Genomic DNA, 17,640 nt, shown 5'->3' with positions numbered 1-17,640 from the left:
AAAATATGATTATACCTTTACTGGGCGGAAGATAGTTTATAGGGTTGTTAAAAAATCTGCTTTGTAAGATAGTCCACCAATGTTTAAGATTTTTTCAGAGGACCTGAAAAATCTTAAACTTGGTGGGCAAAACAACACCCCGCATACATGACAAGGGAAGTTTTTTCTCATACCTCAATTGATTCAGTTAATTTTCAACCAAGAGAGACAGATTTTGACACAAAATGAAACTTTATGGAGTGCATGATTTTATCCAACCTTATTTGTAATAGGTATGGTTGGATACTAGTTAGAAGAGAGGCGCGATGTAGCACTTGAAAAATGTGTATTCCAGGTTTCCCGGGGATAACTATATCTGTATTAGCTTCTCTGAGGCTGTATGTCCCAAATAGTAGACAAGACTATCTAATACGGTCATTTTAGGTTCCGTCAGTTCGTACCAACTTAGACCAACATGCTCCATTTGCTAGGGCTAATAAATTATTAAACAAGGTTGGACAAAACGTAGATATTTTTAGATAGTTGTTTATTGGAAAAATTTATTAGGGTGATCTTAACTTTATACCTAATTTATTTTCAGCAAAAACATTGCATAACCACATTTTTTACCTTACCAAAATAATAAACTAATATTCTTACTATAAGCTAAGTTTGTCATGTAGTTCCATACCCTCATTTGTCTGTATTAGTGACGCCCTAGATCTCAGGACGAAAGGTTTAATATCATTCTAAGTGGAACTATGCCGCTCCTATAAATCACATCAAAGATACCGCTTCTAATCGTATTGTTAATGTTACTACGAAGTTTAGTCTGAAGAGTTATAATCTTGTGTTAATATATGACTTCCTTCATCTTTGGAAGTTAATCTTATGTTTCACATATATATGTAGTTTCTAGAAGGGTAGATACATCAATCCTTGTGATTGAAATACTATCAGCTGAACTGGATATTCCCAATTTTTTGGGATCTTTGATACATGAGTACTTTTACCAATGTTGTTCTCAGCTGAGGGAAACGAACATACATCAATCGTCTCAGCACCTGAACAAAATACTAGTCCAGCTGAATCAGACTCGGTCTCTCATTGTATTCTGAGAGAGACAGCGCGTACGCAGTCCCTCATTACCAAAAATTCCGCATCCGAGTCATCCACAATAGGGATAATCGCAAGGGTCAACCCGCCCGCAGTGCACTAGACAGGCTTCGCCCTGGGAGAACCGACTGAGTGATCACGGTTTCTCCTACGCCAGGTAAGTATGACTTCACTACGCGCGCCTCTGGTAGTCGTTCACTCGCGGAGAATCTTAACACCGCCATTCAGAAAACGCGTCTCAAAGCACAGCGACATCTATCGAGGGGCGCTGAAATAAATGCCGACCCTTTGTTAAAAAGGCGCCCCAGCATTAAACTCCGTTTTAAAGGGGGACGCGTAGACATTTAAATAGGGTTCACAACGAGCGATATAAGTATTAACACCTTTCATTTTTAATCCATGTCCGTTTGTTTAATTAATTTTATGTACTTCGCGACATTTATTCCGCCCTTATTCGAACCTGCAACTAACGCTATAAAAGCTTTTATCATCAAAATACGGAGGTAATCAATTAGCAATAGTCCGATAAAGTCTCGTTCCACGTAATGTATTGCTAATACCTTCGCCAACAAATCAAACAGCGTAACGATTGTCGTTTCAGCGAGTTTCCTAGTTTTGCTTCATTATTTCACCTAACAAATTATAGTCTGTGAGTTTGTATGGTTGTAGTTGCTTGTATGAAACATTTTCCAATTTGTTCTTTTTTCGTTGTGTTTATATCCATGTAAAGATGCTTTATGCACAGTTCTAAAGACGAAACAAGGCGTAGGTATATTTACCGCTTTCAGGCTATATCGCCATCCCCAGCCAGAGTGAAAACTTCCAGTTTTTGCGAACAAATAAACGATAAGTAGGTATTTTACAGCAATCATAATACCAAAGATTACAATTACATGTGGCAATTGTCATCAGACAATATAGTGTCACCGTTCAGAATAATGAGAAAATATTTAAATGACCACGTTGTGTATATTGCTTTATCATCCCTATAGGTTCACAAAAAACAAACCATGGTAAAGAAAATTCCGAAACGCATTGTATCTAAATATATAACTTCCTAATAAGAGTTTACGTATGTATGCTCCTACCATCCATTATCCCACAACACAACCAAGAATCCAACAAACAATTAAAAACAAAATACAATTAAACATAACACCCACACTGAAGGCTTTCCATTAAAATAGTAACAGTATACGGAAAGGCCGCCATTATGCCGCTCATTATACCTAAGCCTTCCTAATGATTGCGTATTTTCGCAAAATGCTTGCAACTCCGCCAGCAATATCCATGCAACGGACTCTGCAATTAGAAATGTGCCTTCAGTTTTAATGTGGATATTTGATATTGATGTAAGGTTAAAAGCAACAAAGCAAGAATGGGTTGAAGTCATTATTTTCATTATGCAACTCTCATGTAGAATTTCAGAATAGTTATAAGGTTTCGGAAAAGCTAAGCTTGCTGTTTTATTCGCTTGCAATTTATGTTCCTTTAGAAATGGGTCCGATCGGCTGTCGCTCCTTATAAAACACTATTTAATTGCATTGGGTTAGATTGGAAGCCGACCAGGCTTGGGGATCATCGATCAGTTGGGAAAAGGCTAGGATTATGAGCACGAAAGAACGAGTGGATAGCAAGTCTTTTTTTTTCAAAAGGAAAGCCATTTCGGTAATGGTTGTGCTTTTGTTGGTCTACGCTCTGTCCATATTTTTTCTGGTTTTTTTTTGCCACTTCCCTCAGATCGCTCTGCGACTTATACTTGAAATAGATACATCGCTGGCTTAGACTAGTAAACTAGTAAACGGTTCTTGTTAATATTGTTAATAATAATAATAATTATTATATATTATTATACTCAATAATGGTTAAAACGATTAGAATAATTGCTGTTTGCCCAATAAGTTTACATTTTGTACTACTGTACTGATAGCATTTGATTTGTCTGTTGGGATAGCCAATAGGTTGAGATTACCACACCAAACGGGTTCAATCGTCCCTTAAAAAAGCGGTTCCACGATTGGTCTGTCTTGAGTCTCGGTGTTGTTGATCGGTTTAAACCCTGCTGACCCAAGAATTAAATTGTTTAGTGGGGAGATCGTTTTTCGTATGAACACTACATACATACATAATATTGGCATGCTCTTACACCTGATGGCTATTGCATGTATTTTATAATTTGAAATGGTCTTCAAATTATATACCTGATAGCATAACATTAATTAAGTAATTGACAAAATTCACAAAATCTGATTTACAAGTGAAACTTACAAAAGCAAGAATATTGACTAATAGCCAAGAAATACAACCTTATTCGATTTCCTAACTTATTTCCCGTATTACCATAAAAGCAACATAAATATATAGTTCCAATTTCTTTTCCACATAAAACATCCGAAAACGTAACATACGCTCTCATACACACCCGGTTTATGAAAACAAAAACAATACTCATTAATTAGCTAAAGCTACGCTAACTAACGCCCTAGAATATTTGTTCGACAGTCAGTAATTAACAGCTTCGAAGTGGTGCAAGGACACTTTACTAGTTCATTTATATGAGACTAGCTTTTCGCCCGCGGCTTCGCCCGCGTGGATGTCGGTTATATCGCGTTTCCAAGAGAAATCTACAAAAGTCCGTAATAAAAACTCCTATGTTTTTTCTCAAGGTCAACTCTATCTCTGTACCAAATTTCATTAAAATCGGTTCAGTGGTTTAGACTTGAAAGCGTAACAGACAGATAGACAGACAGAGTTACTTTCGCATTTATAATATTAGTAGGGAAGTAGGGATGAAGGTTACTAGTCAACTGTACTTAACTAACTCTTAAAATGCGACTCTTGGTGGTGTGTGAGCGGATAGAGTGCTACAAGGTGTATAACGGCATCTCTCTTCCTCAACTACAATGGTACGTGGTATGTGGGGTTGTGGTGAGGTGTGACCACAGTTTGTTTTATTTTTCCCGCTGGAATGAATACGTAATGTGTTGCTCTTTGTCTGTGCTCTGGCTGTGACACAACTGAATACATTTGAAAACTTAACAGTTACGACTAATTTGTTTTTAAATTCAATGCTTCAGATGCAGTAGCGGTTGATGGTTTGTATTTTCATATTTCTTTTGTAAATAATATTATAATATATCATTTCTTTTTATGAAACTGCTCTTATAAAAGCAAAATTATGTCAATGTGTGCATATGTAGGTACCTCTTCACGCTCAAACGGCTCGACCGATTTCGATGAAATTTAGTATGGAATTAGCTGACACCTTGGATTAAAACAACCTCCATATCCGATTTTTTCGACCCAACCGCCTTCTCCAAGTATAACTCTCGCAAACTGTTAACTGGACATAGTGCTTTTGCCGATCTTCAAATAGATATCTAGTTTTTATACCACTAGTCACATAATATTTTTTTCTACGACTATTTAATTACCAAACCAAATTGATTATAATTATCTATAATACCTCAAGGTTCGTGAAGTAACATCAAGATTTTCCATAAAAGTGTGTCTACTACAATAATTTTGAATAATATGATGATTATAAATTATCTTGTAAAATATTTTCATGCCTTGTCTATTTTGTTCTGTTTACGTCAATAGGTAATTTTGAAGACAGACTAACAAAAAAATTGCTCTTCACTAGGAATTAATTCATTTTTTTATGATTCCTTTATAGATTCATAACATAATCTGATGAAAATACTTTAATAAGTAGGTATTATTTTATTTACTTAAATTAAACGTTTAAAAGAAGATTTATCACTCGTAGTTGATTAACGTAATAATACATTACACTAATTAAAAAAAAAAATGTCGCCTTAGGTGAGCACTCTATTGTATCAGCTCGATAAAGGGCACCAATATTTCGCAATACATATGTGAAGCAGAGTGGCGCAGTGGAAGCGTGCTGGGCCCATAACCCAGAGGTCCGTGGATCGAAACCACGCTCTGCTAGTGTATGTTATCTTGTTTCTAGCTTTTGCTAAAAGCAGAAATGTTTAAAAAAATTAACATGATATCCTATTTTTGTATTTTTTTATATCTATATATACCAATATATGAAGCTGAAGAGTTTGTTTGTTTGTTTGTTTGAACGCGCTAATCTCAGAAACTACTGGTTCAAATTGAAAAAATCTTTTTGTGTTGAATAGACCATTCATTCAGGAAGGTTTTAGGCTATAAACCATCACGCTGCGACTAATATTAGCGAAGATACAATGGAAAATGTGGAAAAACAGGGCAGATATAAACATAACTCATATCTTCTAACCACGCGGAAGAAGTCGCGGGCAACAGCTAGTTATTATAAATACTTCTTTTTGGTAATTAAAATTTTGAATGTTAGATTTTAGGATATCATGAGAAACTCTCTAACATAGAATCCACACTGAAAATGCCCACACTTATAAGACTGTTAGCTAATTAGGAACATGTACAGTTAGTTGCCTGAGGCTAAATCATAGTTTATGACCGTACACCAAGCATAGGTGATAGTTCCAAAATGGCTGCGGGCTGACAACACATCTATCGTCCGTTAAAACTTAAAACTGGAGATTAACTCAGGTTCACCTGAAAGCTGAAAGGAGTCAGAGAGGAGAGAGATGGTAAATCAAGTTTCAATTATTATCTATACTTATATATAAAGCTGAGGAGTTTGTTTGTTTGATTGGTTGTTTGTTTGTTTGTTTGAACGCACTAATCTCAGGAACTTCTGGTCCAATTTGAAAAAATATTTTTGTGTTGAATAGACTATTAATCGAGGAAGGCTTTAAGCTACAAACCATCACGCTGCGACTAATAGGATCGAAGATACAATGGAAAATGTGAAAAAAACAAGGCAGGTATAAATCATAACTTATATCTTCTACCCACGGGGACGAAGTCGCGGGCAACAGCTAGTGATAAATATAATCTGCCATGATCATACTTTCTCAATTATATTAAAGAATCACTGAAAAAAAAAAACTGTAGTACAAAAATTGATTCAACCTAAAATTACCGAACTTATGGGTAAGCGTGATGATCAATTCTCTTTCTTTTCATAAATACCTTATAGTTGCTTGTGGCGTCTGACAAAATAAAAAAGAGAATTTTACTTTATTTAACTTTAAAAAGTGGTTTGTGCACGTTAGGTTCGAGAGAAATCCACAAGACAAACACGGCTATCATCTCTGCATGTTGCTCATATTGTATTAACCCTAGTACAAAGTAACACAGACCGTTACATGCCGAAAACTACCCAAAAGTTAAAGCTAGGGTTAGTTTGAACTTGACTTCTTACAGTTCTATTACTGCACGATGTATACCTTGAAAACTACAAGAATGGTACATGTGTAAAACTAACTACATTAATTAGAATATCTGTATGAAATAATGAATATTCTGTAAAATCTTTACTTGTAGGTAAATATGTAGATTAGATTATTTTTAACAAGAAGATTGGTGCTTTGACCTAGCTGTAGGAAACTTAGCCGAATTTAGACCAGAATGATAATAGCTTATTAAAAAAATACTTTGGAATATACCTCGAAAAGTTTTGAAAACGATAAGTTAAGACACTATCTTATCCATAGATTTTAGTAGACAAGGAAATTATACATAATATATAATTTATCCAGATTATATTTGGTCTCATCATCAACCAGAGTCCTTCAGCATGAGCTGACGCGACGGTGGATAAGCGAGTGGAACTATCGATGCCGGTAAAAACGCTGGGGTAACCGTTATCAAATGATAATTTAAACGAGATTATCATATCTTGAAATGATCTTATTGTTTTAACAACTATTAAAACCGGAAACCTAAAAATAATTATCATTTATTTTAGAATAACAATCACACCATTCTCCTACTAAAAGCGACTTTGTGAATACCACTATCTATTCAGTTGACTTCGGTCCAAGGACTCATAATGTAATCAACAATACACAACAGACGTCATAATAATCTGAAGCTAAGCTGAGATCTACCACCAACCTTTAAAGCAAGATGGCAGCTGTTGTGGAAGTGAGACAGAACTACACAGCCTATAGCGGCATCTCTTTCTATTGTAGTAGGAGGGGGGTGTAAGCCCCTTGGACTTGAAGAACAAGGGTCCAAGTCAAACCTATCCTTGAGTTACATAACGAAGGTTTTTGGGATTCGTTAGGAAGAAAATAATAGGGAAGAAAACCACTTCCAGACACAATAAGTTTTAATTAAAAGATCAATTATTCGGTTGTTTGTTGACTTATTTATGTACTAGCTATTGCCCGCGATTTCGTTCCCGTGGGTAGAAGTTATAAGTTATGGTTTATACCTGCTTTTTCACATTTTCCATTGTACCTATCTTCGCTCCTATTAGTCGCAGCTTGATGGTTTATAGCCTAAAGCCTTCCTCGATGAATGGTCTATTCAAAACAAAAATAATTTTTCAATTTGGACCAGTAGTTCCTGAGATTAGCGCGTTCAAACAAACAAACAAACTCTTCAGCTTTATATATTAGTATAGAGTATAGATTTGACAATAATAAAATAACAATCTATTTTATAACAAATAATAAAATAAATCGGAGGTAAGCAACGGTCGATTATGAAATGTCTATTATCTTGTTTAGTTTGAGACTAGATGGTGTTTAAGTTTAAGAATGTTACATATTCAGTCTTATTCATTTTATACACATATGTTTTTGCACAAGAACATTAGAACTAACATTTACTTTACACATCCCTAATTCTAGTTTCGGTACATATATCAAATTTCGCCCGAACTCCAAACACAACGTTACTCGACCCGCATAACGCACGTAGTTTAACTTCGAATAACATTAACTGTTACAAAGTTTTGACTGCTTGTCCTTTACTTTGGAATGTGATGTCTAATTAAGCTTGTATTTTGAGGGGTAGCGAGTAAATTCCTAAAGGATAGTACCGGTACAGAATTTGCGTTGGTATTTTTCTATGAAACAATTAAATTTTGATAAAAGAACGAGCTTTGAGCAGCGGGTGGGATTGTTAATGATTTATTTTTTATAAACAACGGATGGACGGCGTCGTCGTGGGCGACCTAGGAAGCGGTGGCGAAATGACCTCAACGCTTACCAACCAGGCTGGTTCCATGCGGCCCAGAATAGAGAGTCGTGGAAGGATTTGGGGGAGGCCTTTGTCCAGCAGTGGGACACAGTAGGCTAGGAAAAAAAAATTGTGGTAAAGAATTTAAGTCACATGTACCACATGTAAGGTTCAGAATAAGTGTTAATAGATCACACAAATTTTAGTGCTACGCGGTGATCGAACCAGCGACACGTCGTGCGCTGAAGATAGGGAAGGTAGCCTATACCACTTGGTTCTTCACGTAGATGGGCTGATATAAATAGTAGGTAATAATTATGTTATGTTGATGTTCTTAAAAAAGAAGGGAAGCCACATGATAAAGTAATATTATTGTACTAGTGGAAGAGATTCGCTGTGCAGTTGCAAGTCTGCTTTAAAAAAACGAATTGATAAAGAGATGTAAAAGTTTAACGTTGGTTTAGTAGCAGTATTATTGTTATTCAATATTTTGTTTATAAATTAAACTTGCTAACAGAGCTTCTAGTCAAACGCTATCTTAATTAAATTAAAAATTTCATAAAACCTATTGATAATTGGATATCTATAAAAACGGCAAAAATATATTTCATATTTACGAGTAGCTTATAAGCTAAGCCCAAATAAAAATATGTTTTGATAGTAACTATCGTGAGAATGATTCATTATTAAATGATGTAACGGTTTAAGGATTCCCGTTGGGTCCGAAACTAGTCGGGCAACCCCGACAAATAAGCGTGAGTAAACTGTTACATCATTTAAAAATAAAAATACGTTTGCTTCGGTTTTTGAATTTATTTGTTAGTTCAAATAACGCCAACAAGTAACGTTATCTGCGATCATTTCAACTGCCTAAATTCTGGTAATAAAGCATGGTGAAAAAGCAAAAAACTGTCTTAGTTACAGTCCAGAACCCTAAATGCTTAATAAAATCCACTCAATCGACTCCAGCTCTGATAGACAAAAATATAACTCGTCATCTCTACCACATGGAGTTACACCTCATTTATAATACATATACTCACACTCCATTCCTTTCCTTATTCCACAGTTACCCTTACCGAAGCTTCCACTTATAAAACACAATGTTAAATTCACTACGTCACTTGCCTGTCATACGTGACATTCCAGGAATTTAATACGAAAGCCTTGTAAAAAGAGAATTTAATATTTTATCACGAACAATACCCGGATTCCGTCTTTAATATTTCCCCTTTCCTTAAAACATGTTTGTTCTTTATCCAATTAAACTTGGTGAACTCGTTTTTTTGTTTGATTCATAATTTTGTTGGATCCAATGTTCTGTCATTCAGTTTTTTTGTTTGTATTTGACTTTTTTAATAATTTCTGGCCTTTGTACGAGTTATAAGACTGTGTATCACGCAGGTCAGTCAAAATATTGAATTTGTTTTTAATTCTATTTTATTTATTACATCTATGCACAGAGGAACGTAAAGAAAAAAAAATGATTCACAAAAAAAATGAGAGCATAAAGTTATTTTCGGGGATTTAATATCTTTCTACGAGAGCATATCTCCTATGACTCCTATGTTGACCTCTTCGTACAGAACGCAAATCAAAACCATCCTTAAAACGAGGACTTTGCAGGTCTGCTGAAAGAAATACTTCAAATAAATAACCAGTTTATTCAAAAGTATCACTAGCAGAGCGTGGTTTCGATCCACGGACCTCTGGGTTATGGGCCCAGCACGCTTCCACTGCGCCACTCTGCTCATACCGGCTTACTTGAAATATGATTACTGTATCTATGTATGTTCATACTTATTGTGTAGTCCACAAATAGTAAAAAGGAGAAGCTCGAGGCTAAGCTATATCCGCATGAGTTCATCGATCACAGGTTAAGCTTCGCTTGACGCGGTTGGTCTCTAGATGGGTGACCATCCTTGTCAATATTGTTGTAGCAACTAAAACATCCAACCGCCTTTAAATAAAACTGCTGAGCTAAACCTGATGAAATTGTTAATCAAATCACAGCTATTTCACGTTAAATGAAAAAAGAACCAACAAAACAGGTCCATCTAGTCCGAGTTATTTATTAATTTATAAAAACATTAAAAGCTTACAGTTCCGATGGTATAAGGTAAAAAATACAGACGAATTAAAATACACGCTTCTGAAGTCGGTTGAAAATTCAAGTAAAAGTGTGATATTCTTTCTTCTACTTGAATTTTTGTTATCTCTAAACATTTAGCCCTTACCAGCCATTACTGAACCTCGATTCCCGTTGATTTAAAAATTTAAAAGAGTTTCATTGAAATTCTGGTGTAGTAAAAACATGAGATTGAAAAACAAATTGTGGTATAAAAATAGATATTGCTTGCTTCTCAGACCTGCCCAACATGCATGTAAACATCCCTACTGCTCTGTTACCTGTATCCTTACTTAATACTAGGTCCCTCTGTGTCATTTCTGGAGTATTTAGAAAAACAACGCGGTCAAGATGAATAAAATTGAAGATATCATAATATATACAATGGTTATTTTGTACTTCATGTACGTAAAAATAATTTTGTTATCCAAACAAACGCAATAAAAATATTTTAAAATAGTTTATTGATAATAGTATTAAATCTTTTGCTCTTAATGGAAATAAAATTGTAATAAATGCAAAAGTTGTTATATGACAGCGATATAGCAGAGCGTGGTTTCGATCCACGGACCTCTGGGTTATGGGCCCAGCACGCTTCCACTGCGCCACTCTGCTTGTGGGGTTGTGACGCGAAATATCGTTATGGTACAATACTGGGTATCCTCAACAAAAGATGAAAAGTAATAGAAACTCGCAGTCCGCGGAGAAAAACAGTCAAACGTATAGTCTGTCAAATTGGATTATCTACGTACATCTACGATCTGCCATGACGAACAGGATCTGTGGAACTTCGACAAACTAAGCGAAATTTGAAATAAAAACAGAACGTGAAAATGAATTAGACTGCAAATAGCACTCTTTACATTACAAGTTAAATCGTACGAATGCTATGAAAAGATACAACGGCAAACATTGATGAATAACAGACTAGATACGCAAGATTAGTGAAAACTGTCTTTTTGAATTTTTTTTTGACAGTTTCAAGCCGATATGGGTATAATATGTGTATAGTATGTTATACACGGTGGTATTTATAAAAAGGTCTCTGATCCATCGTTTTAATTAATCACTCTTTGTGCTTTAATTTAGACATTAGTGATGTTAACGTAATCTTTTCCTGGAATTAACTATGATTATGTCAAGTGATATCAAGAGAGACAGCACGGACGCAGTCCCTCACTATAATAAATAATCCGCGTCAGAGTTATCCATATTAGGGAAAATCGCAAGGGTCAACCCGCCCGCAGTGCAACAGGCAGGCCTCGACCTGGTAGGACTCCTACGCCAGGTAAGTATGACTTCGTAGTGGTTCACTCGCGGAGAATCTTAACACCGCCATTCAGAAAACGCGTCTCAAAGCACAGCGACATCTGTCGAGGGGCGCTGAACTAAAACACGCTTTCTTCCGCGAATAGCGCCGCGCTTCGCTGATTCCAATGTCGCCTTGTGTACAAAAGTACTTAATTATTGTTTTCTTTATCAGTATTTTTTTTTATCTGTTACGTCAGAACTTTGGACTGGACAAACCGACTGTGCTGATACTTAATCTATTTCACGTGAAACGCTGCATTTGCTCCCGTAATTTATTTTATCAAGTTTGGCAATTTTTTTTGTCGTCATTTCACATTAAGAATTATTTTTCTACCTAAGTAGTACACAGTCACAAACAAAAATTAAATGAGGTTAAGTAATCATGACGGAAATAGTTAATTAAATCTTAGTGATTAATTATTACTAGCCCCCAGAAACCCGAAAAAGCTCCTGAATGTTCTTTGTCTAAATATCACATAGGTAGTTGAAAACCTTTGCTTTTTTCGGTCTTATGTTTAAAAGTAGATGTAGATTGATTATCAAATTATGATTGATGCGAAATAAAAACATAACTACTGACTATACTCGTCCTATCCTGATAGGGAGCAATAAACAACGAGTTGCCCCGTTTATAAGGTTGTAAATGCTTACCTCTATGCGTCCAAAGAGGCGACAATATACTGCCATCTTGGCAGTATCCTGGGCTATCCTGATCCAATGTATTTTACTCGTATTTTCTTTCTTTTTTTCTAGAAAAACGTTTTCCTAGAACCCGCGACGTCGTACACAGTGGGTTTGGCGTGGTGTCCTCAACCACTCAGCTATCTTTGCAGTCAATTGTAAGCATGCAATGTAGTTGTTAGTGGACATTGGACAAAGCCAGTTGTATGCTCAATGAGTAGTTAAGATGAGCGCCGCCCAGCTCGATACAGTGACTGCTTGCCTGGATGCTTCCAAAGAGGCATTAACGACTCGACGAAAGTCACCAACATGTCGACACAGCCTGTTTAATTCCCGCAAGTCGAAACGGTGCCAACACTAGTTTTAGAACTAATGATATCCTAAAGAACACGTATTTGTATTGAAACCGTTCTATTTGCCAAATAATCAGTAGCGTCTTGCGTGCCTCGAAAAAAGAATTCACCCTGTATTTATTATGACAAAAGGTTATGAAATTCAAATCGTTTTCATTCGTTTTCTGGTTGAAGAGTTTAACAAATACCTAAGACGAATTTATCTAAGTGGCGTTATGTTTACTGAAGTTACATACTAACTTTATCCCTCGATTTTGCCCGCCTGGATTATTATCTTGAAATTGAGGCTATCACATGGCTTCACAAATGACAAAATTGGTTAGACAGGCAGATAGAGTTACTTTCATTTTTATGATTATATAAGGTAGGTTTGTGGCAAAAAATACGTTCTTTCCCAGAATATTCTTTGCCTTGGACTTCTCAATACAAAGGAAACTTCTAATAATAAGAATAAGCAACATCTTGCGAAACCCGAAGCCAAATAATGGTGTCAGTATAATAATATTATATTTAGGAATCATAAGAGACATACGGGCTACATAGTGTATTGATATTTTTTCTTAGAAATCGTATAACTACATCTGCAGTCATTTTACAAGTTTTTTATATTTCACATCGGAGTTACTATTTTTACAAACAATTGTTATTTTATAAGTCATATTTTGTAAGCCCGAAAATAAAATTAGATTAAAATTATCAAATCATTGTGCTGTGCAATGAAACTTAAAAAACTAGTGAGCAGAGCGTGGTTTCGATCCACGAACCTCTGGCTTATGGCGCGGCGCCCCTTGGCGGAAGATAGGGTGCTTTAGTTCAGCGCCTCTCGATAGATGTCGCTGTGCTTTGAGACGCGCTTTCTGAATGGCGGTGCTAAGATTCTCCGCGCGTAGTGGAATCATTAGCACTTGACGTTGAAGACACCGTGGTCATTCAGGCGGTTCTTCCAGGGCGAGGCCTGCCTATTGCACTGTGGGCGGGTTGACCGTTGCGAGTAACCCTTAATCTGGGTGAGTTGCACGCGTATTTTATTTAGTGAGGGACTGCGTCCGCGCTGTCTTTCTTGATATCACTTGTCCTACTCATAGGTGTCACAACAAAACAGTTTATTAACATCACTAATGTCAAGTATATATACATATACATATATATATATACATGAAGAGTATATATATATATATGTATATGTATTTCACACAACGCCATCTAGTCTCAAACTAAGCAGAGCTTGTATTATGAGTTCTAGACAACTGATAAACATACTTATATTTTTCTAAATACATACATAATATAGTCTTAGAAACCAGAAGTGAGGACAGGTTTTTAAAAAGCAAGCACGGTTACGTCACAAACAATTAAACCCAATCATCACAAAGATAACTTAAAGTTAATACATCAAACTCTAATTACTGCAAAGGAATAGGTATGAATGGCAATTATCGAAATAACAATATGGCTGCTATGCTGAATAAATACAACGAAGGTCACGGAGATGTTCCAGCGAAGCCAGCTGACACCGGAGAGAGCGTTGCTAAGGGCGCTCAGTCTTTTATAGCGGACTGCTTGTCAAATCCCAGGTTCGAAAGAGGTTTCACTAAGGATCTTGAAGGAGGTTTCACTTTGAAAAGGAGATTTCGTTAACACGGCCGTTCCTGACAGCGAGGCGTCCTCGACCGCATCTTGCTTGGAGTCTTCACTATCTCAAGCATCACCAGACTGCTGTCGCTCTCAGACTAGAAATAATCATCTGCAAAATGACAACAACACATACTAAACATTTGTTTTCTTGCGACACTTGTGTCGAAGCTGGAAAACAGAAACCATTTGAAGTGATTTTGTTAAGTACACGATAGTGAGCGTGCACTCCCACCATCAAGTACCCAACAAGCGAACAGAAAGATTTCAGGAATGTTATTGAAATGGTAAACTTAAAAGCTATGACTTAAAAATATTGCAAAGCAAAATCAATGATTCTTAAAAGTAAATAAACTTAAAAGCTAAGACTTAAAAATACTGCACAGCAAAATCTGATTCTTAAAATTAAAAGTAAATGGAGCTTAGTAACATTCCAAGCAATGAAATTCCCAACTTTCATTGTGTAGAATGCTAGCCAAGATAAACAGATGGTATTGAAGCTGATATACTTAACCAGATCAGAAGGCATGAACTGTAGGTCCAGGCCAAACAGAAGCCATAAGCCAGAGGTTCAGACCAAGCAGAAGCCATGAACCATAAGGTCCAGGCCAAACAGAAGCCATAAGCCAGAGGCTCAGACCAAACAGAAGCCATGAACTATAAGGTTCAGGCCAAACAGAAGCCATAAGCCAGAGGCTCAGACCAAACAGAAGCCATGAACCAGAGGCTCAGGCCAAACAGAAGCCATGAACCAGAGGTTCAGGCCATACAGAAGCCATAAGCCAAAAGCTCAGACCAAACAGAAGCTGTGAACCAGAGGTCCAGGCCAAACAGAAGTCTTCCTGTTGCTCTGAATTCTCGAAGACAGCACAGCATGCGTCCAGCGTGACTCGCCGCGCCAGAGCACCATACGCCCGGCAGCCGCAGCCGAACCAGCCAGCAGTTCCAGCTCGCAGCGATGATGTAGCTGTACACGTAGGAACTTACAGGGCTCCCGCATGCCAGAGTCCAGCTTTGCTGCACTCCACCAGGCCTTCTACAGAGTCGCCAGCAGCGTATTCTCGTGGTTGTTCTGGTTTTGGTGTAGTCGTATTGACACCGCTGATTGTCTGTAAACAATTCTGAGGCACGCTGTCTCCTGAGAGACATAAATGCTTCTCGATTAGGGTTACGGTTGTCAAGTGTTACGTCACACACTATAGAGCATAATACTTGTGTAGAAGCCTACCAGCGCCTCAATTTTCTTGAGCTCGGCCGCTCCTGACCATTATCAAGAAAACGTCCAAAGTAATCTATTTCAGTATCTACGAAAGAAATATTTTTAAATTAACCGAATAAAAACCAGCATTCGTGACAGTACTCAAAACTTGACAACAAATAAAGTCCTTCTTGACACATAGGTACTAACAAAAATTCAACTAAGTCTGTTATTTTATGTTTCGCATTCGTCGCAGCAGCCCTTATTCGAGTATCAGTAATACCTCTGACTATTATTGCAACTTTCAGATCGTCAGACAAACCTTTTTGGTATAAAACGCAAAAGAGACTTTCGGCATATGTCATGAACTTATTTAAATGTTACACATAACCTCAACGAGCTAATATTCAACCTAAGGCCCGATCACGCGTGGAATCACGGCAGCTATATGAGTTATCACAACGTCTATGACCACTTCATGGACTACGGAACTCATAACGATGTTTATGCGATGATAAAGCGATCTACTTCTCAACATGCGAGAACAATTACGACACGATCTACGCGAATCGTTTTGGTTTTTAACACTTTTTCAAACGTTCGGGCATGTCTCGGGAAAAGCAGAATAAAAATAAAAAGCTCACCGATACTCGTGGCACAGTCAAAAATAAAATTTGCAGTAATTAGATGAAATTCAACAAATCCTTTACTTTAACTGAAAACAGATGGCACAAACAGCACAAAGCACGTGGTCTATCCCACTTCTGATCTTAGAAACCAAAAGTGAGGACAGGTTTTTAAAAAGCAAGCACGGTTACGTCACAAACAATTAAACCCAATCATCACAAAGATAACTTAAAGTTAATACATCAAACTCTAATTACTGCAAAGGAATAGGTATGAATGGCAATTATCGAAATAACAATATGGCTGCTATGCTGAATAAATACAACGAAGGTCACGGAGATGTTCCAGCGAAGCCAGCTGACACCGGAGAGAGCGTTGCTAAGGGCGCTCAGTCTTTTATAGCGGACTGCTTGTCAAATCCCAGGTTCGAAAGAGGTTTCACTAAGGATCTTGAAGGAGGTTTCACTTTGAAAAGGAGATTTCGTTAACAATAGATAAATTAGACACAGAACAAATGATCATGCTCATCACACATACATTTGTCCTGGGTGGGAATCGAACCCACAACCTCCGGTATAGCAGTCAGGGCCACTAACCACCAGACCAACATGCCAGTCGAGTGAATAATTAATGCGATGGATCACAGACTTTTTTAAATATCACTGTGTATAATCTACTTAAAGACACATTATACCTATGTCGGCTTGAGATTGTCAAAAAAAAAATCTAATGACAGTTTTTACTAATCTTGCGTAACTAGTCTGTTATTCATCAATGTTTGCCGTTGTATCTTTTCAAAGCATTCGTACGATTTAACTTGTAATGTAAAGAGTGCTATTTGCAGTCTAATTCATATACACGTTCATTTATTATTTAAAATTTCGCTCAGTTTGTCGAAGTTCCACAGATCCTGTTCGTCATGGCAGATCGTAGATGTACGTAGATAATCCAATTTGACAGACTATACGTTTGACTGTTTTTCTCCGCGGACTGCGTGTTTCTATTACTTTTCATCTTTTGTTGAAGATACCCAGTATTGTACCATAACGATATTTCGCGTCACAACCCCACAAGCAGAGTGGCGCAGTGGAAGCGTGCTGGGCCCATAACCCAGAGGTCCGTGGATCGAAACCACGCTCTGCTATATCGCTGTCATATAACAACTTTTGCATTTATTACAATTTTATTTCCATTAAGAGCAAAAGATTTAATACTATTATCAGTAAACTGTTCTAAATAATGTTTTGCCGTAGATAGGCAAAGTGTGAAATGATATTGAATGTTCAAACTATTATACACTTTACCTAGGAAATATATGGAATACCTAGGCATTGTACAGAATGCCGGTTGACGCATAAGTAATGTATGTGACGTGTTTTTTGCGTAGACAGCGTTTCTCATATAGCAGTTCCATTACAGTCAAGTGCATGTAGAGCTTTACATTTTGACATTTCCACCTTCTGCGAAATCCTCTTACCACTTGATTATGGAAATTTGATCATGACACAAAAAAAAACCCAACAGTTTTCATTTAAAATAAGCTTTTATCATACTTTTAATAA

General features: G+C 36.8%; 6 non-coding genes and 1 pseudogene across 6 annotated transcripts; 3 read left to right on the top strand and 4 right to left on the bottom strand.

The window, feature by feature from the left end:
* Positions 1–1,096: 1,096 nt before the first annotated feature.
* LOC113503994 lies at positions 1,097–1,260 on the bottom strand. The gene has a single exon (XR_003401525.1). It is a non-coding gene; the product is annotated as a U1 spliceosomal RNA (small nuclear RNA).
* Positions 1,261–4,980: 3,720 nt separating this feature from the next.
* Trnam-cau lies at positions 4,981–5,052 on the top strand. Its single transcript has one exon. It is a non-coding gene; the product is annotated as a tRNA-Met (tRNA).
* Positions 5,053–9,827: 4,775 nt separating this feature from the next.
* On the bottom strand, positions 9,828–9,899 carry Trnam-cau. Its single transcript has one exon. It is a non-coding gene; the product is annotated as a tRNA-Met (tRNA).
* A 920-nt stretch (positions 9,900–10,819) lies between these two features.
* Trnam-cau lies at positions 10,820–10,891 on the bottom strand. Its single transcript has one exon. It is a non-coding gene; the product is annotated as a tRNA-Met (tRNA).
* A 536-nt stretch (positions 10,892–11,427) lies between these two features.
* On the bottom strand, positions 11,428–11,572 carry LOC113503999 (annotated as a pseudogene).
* Positions 11,573–13,518: 1,946 nt separating this feature from the next.
* On the top strand, positions 13,519–13,682 carry LOC113504000. The gene has a single exon (XR_003401530.1). It is a non-coding gene; the product is annotated as a U1 spliceosomal RNA (small nuclear RNA).
* Positions 13,683–17,150: 3,468 nt separating this feature from the next.
* On the top strand, positions 17,151–17,222 carry Trnam-cau. The gene has a single exon. It is a non-coding gene; the product is annotated as a tRNA-Met (tRNA).
* Positions 17,223–17,640: the final 418 nt, after the last annotated feature.

This window comes from Trichoplusia ni, chromosome 20, assembly GCF_003590095.1.
Source record: "Trichoplusia ni isolate ovarian cell line Hi5 chromosome 20, tn1, whole genome shotgun sequence".
Lineage (NCBI taxonomy): Eukaryota > Metazoa > Arthropoda > Insecta > Lepidoptera > Noctuidae > Trichoplusia > Trichoplusia ni.
This window is presented reverse-complemented; position numbering and strand designations above follow the sequence as displayed.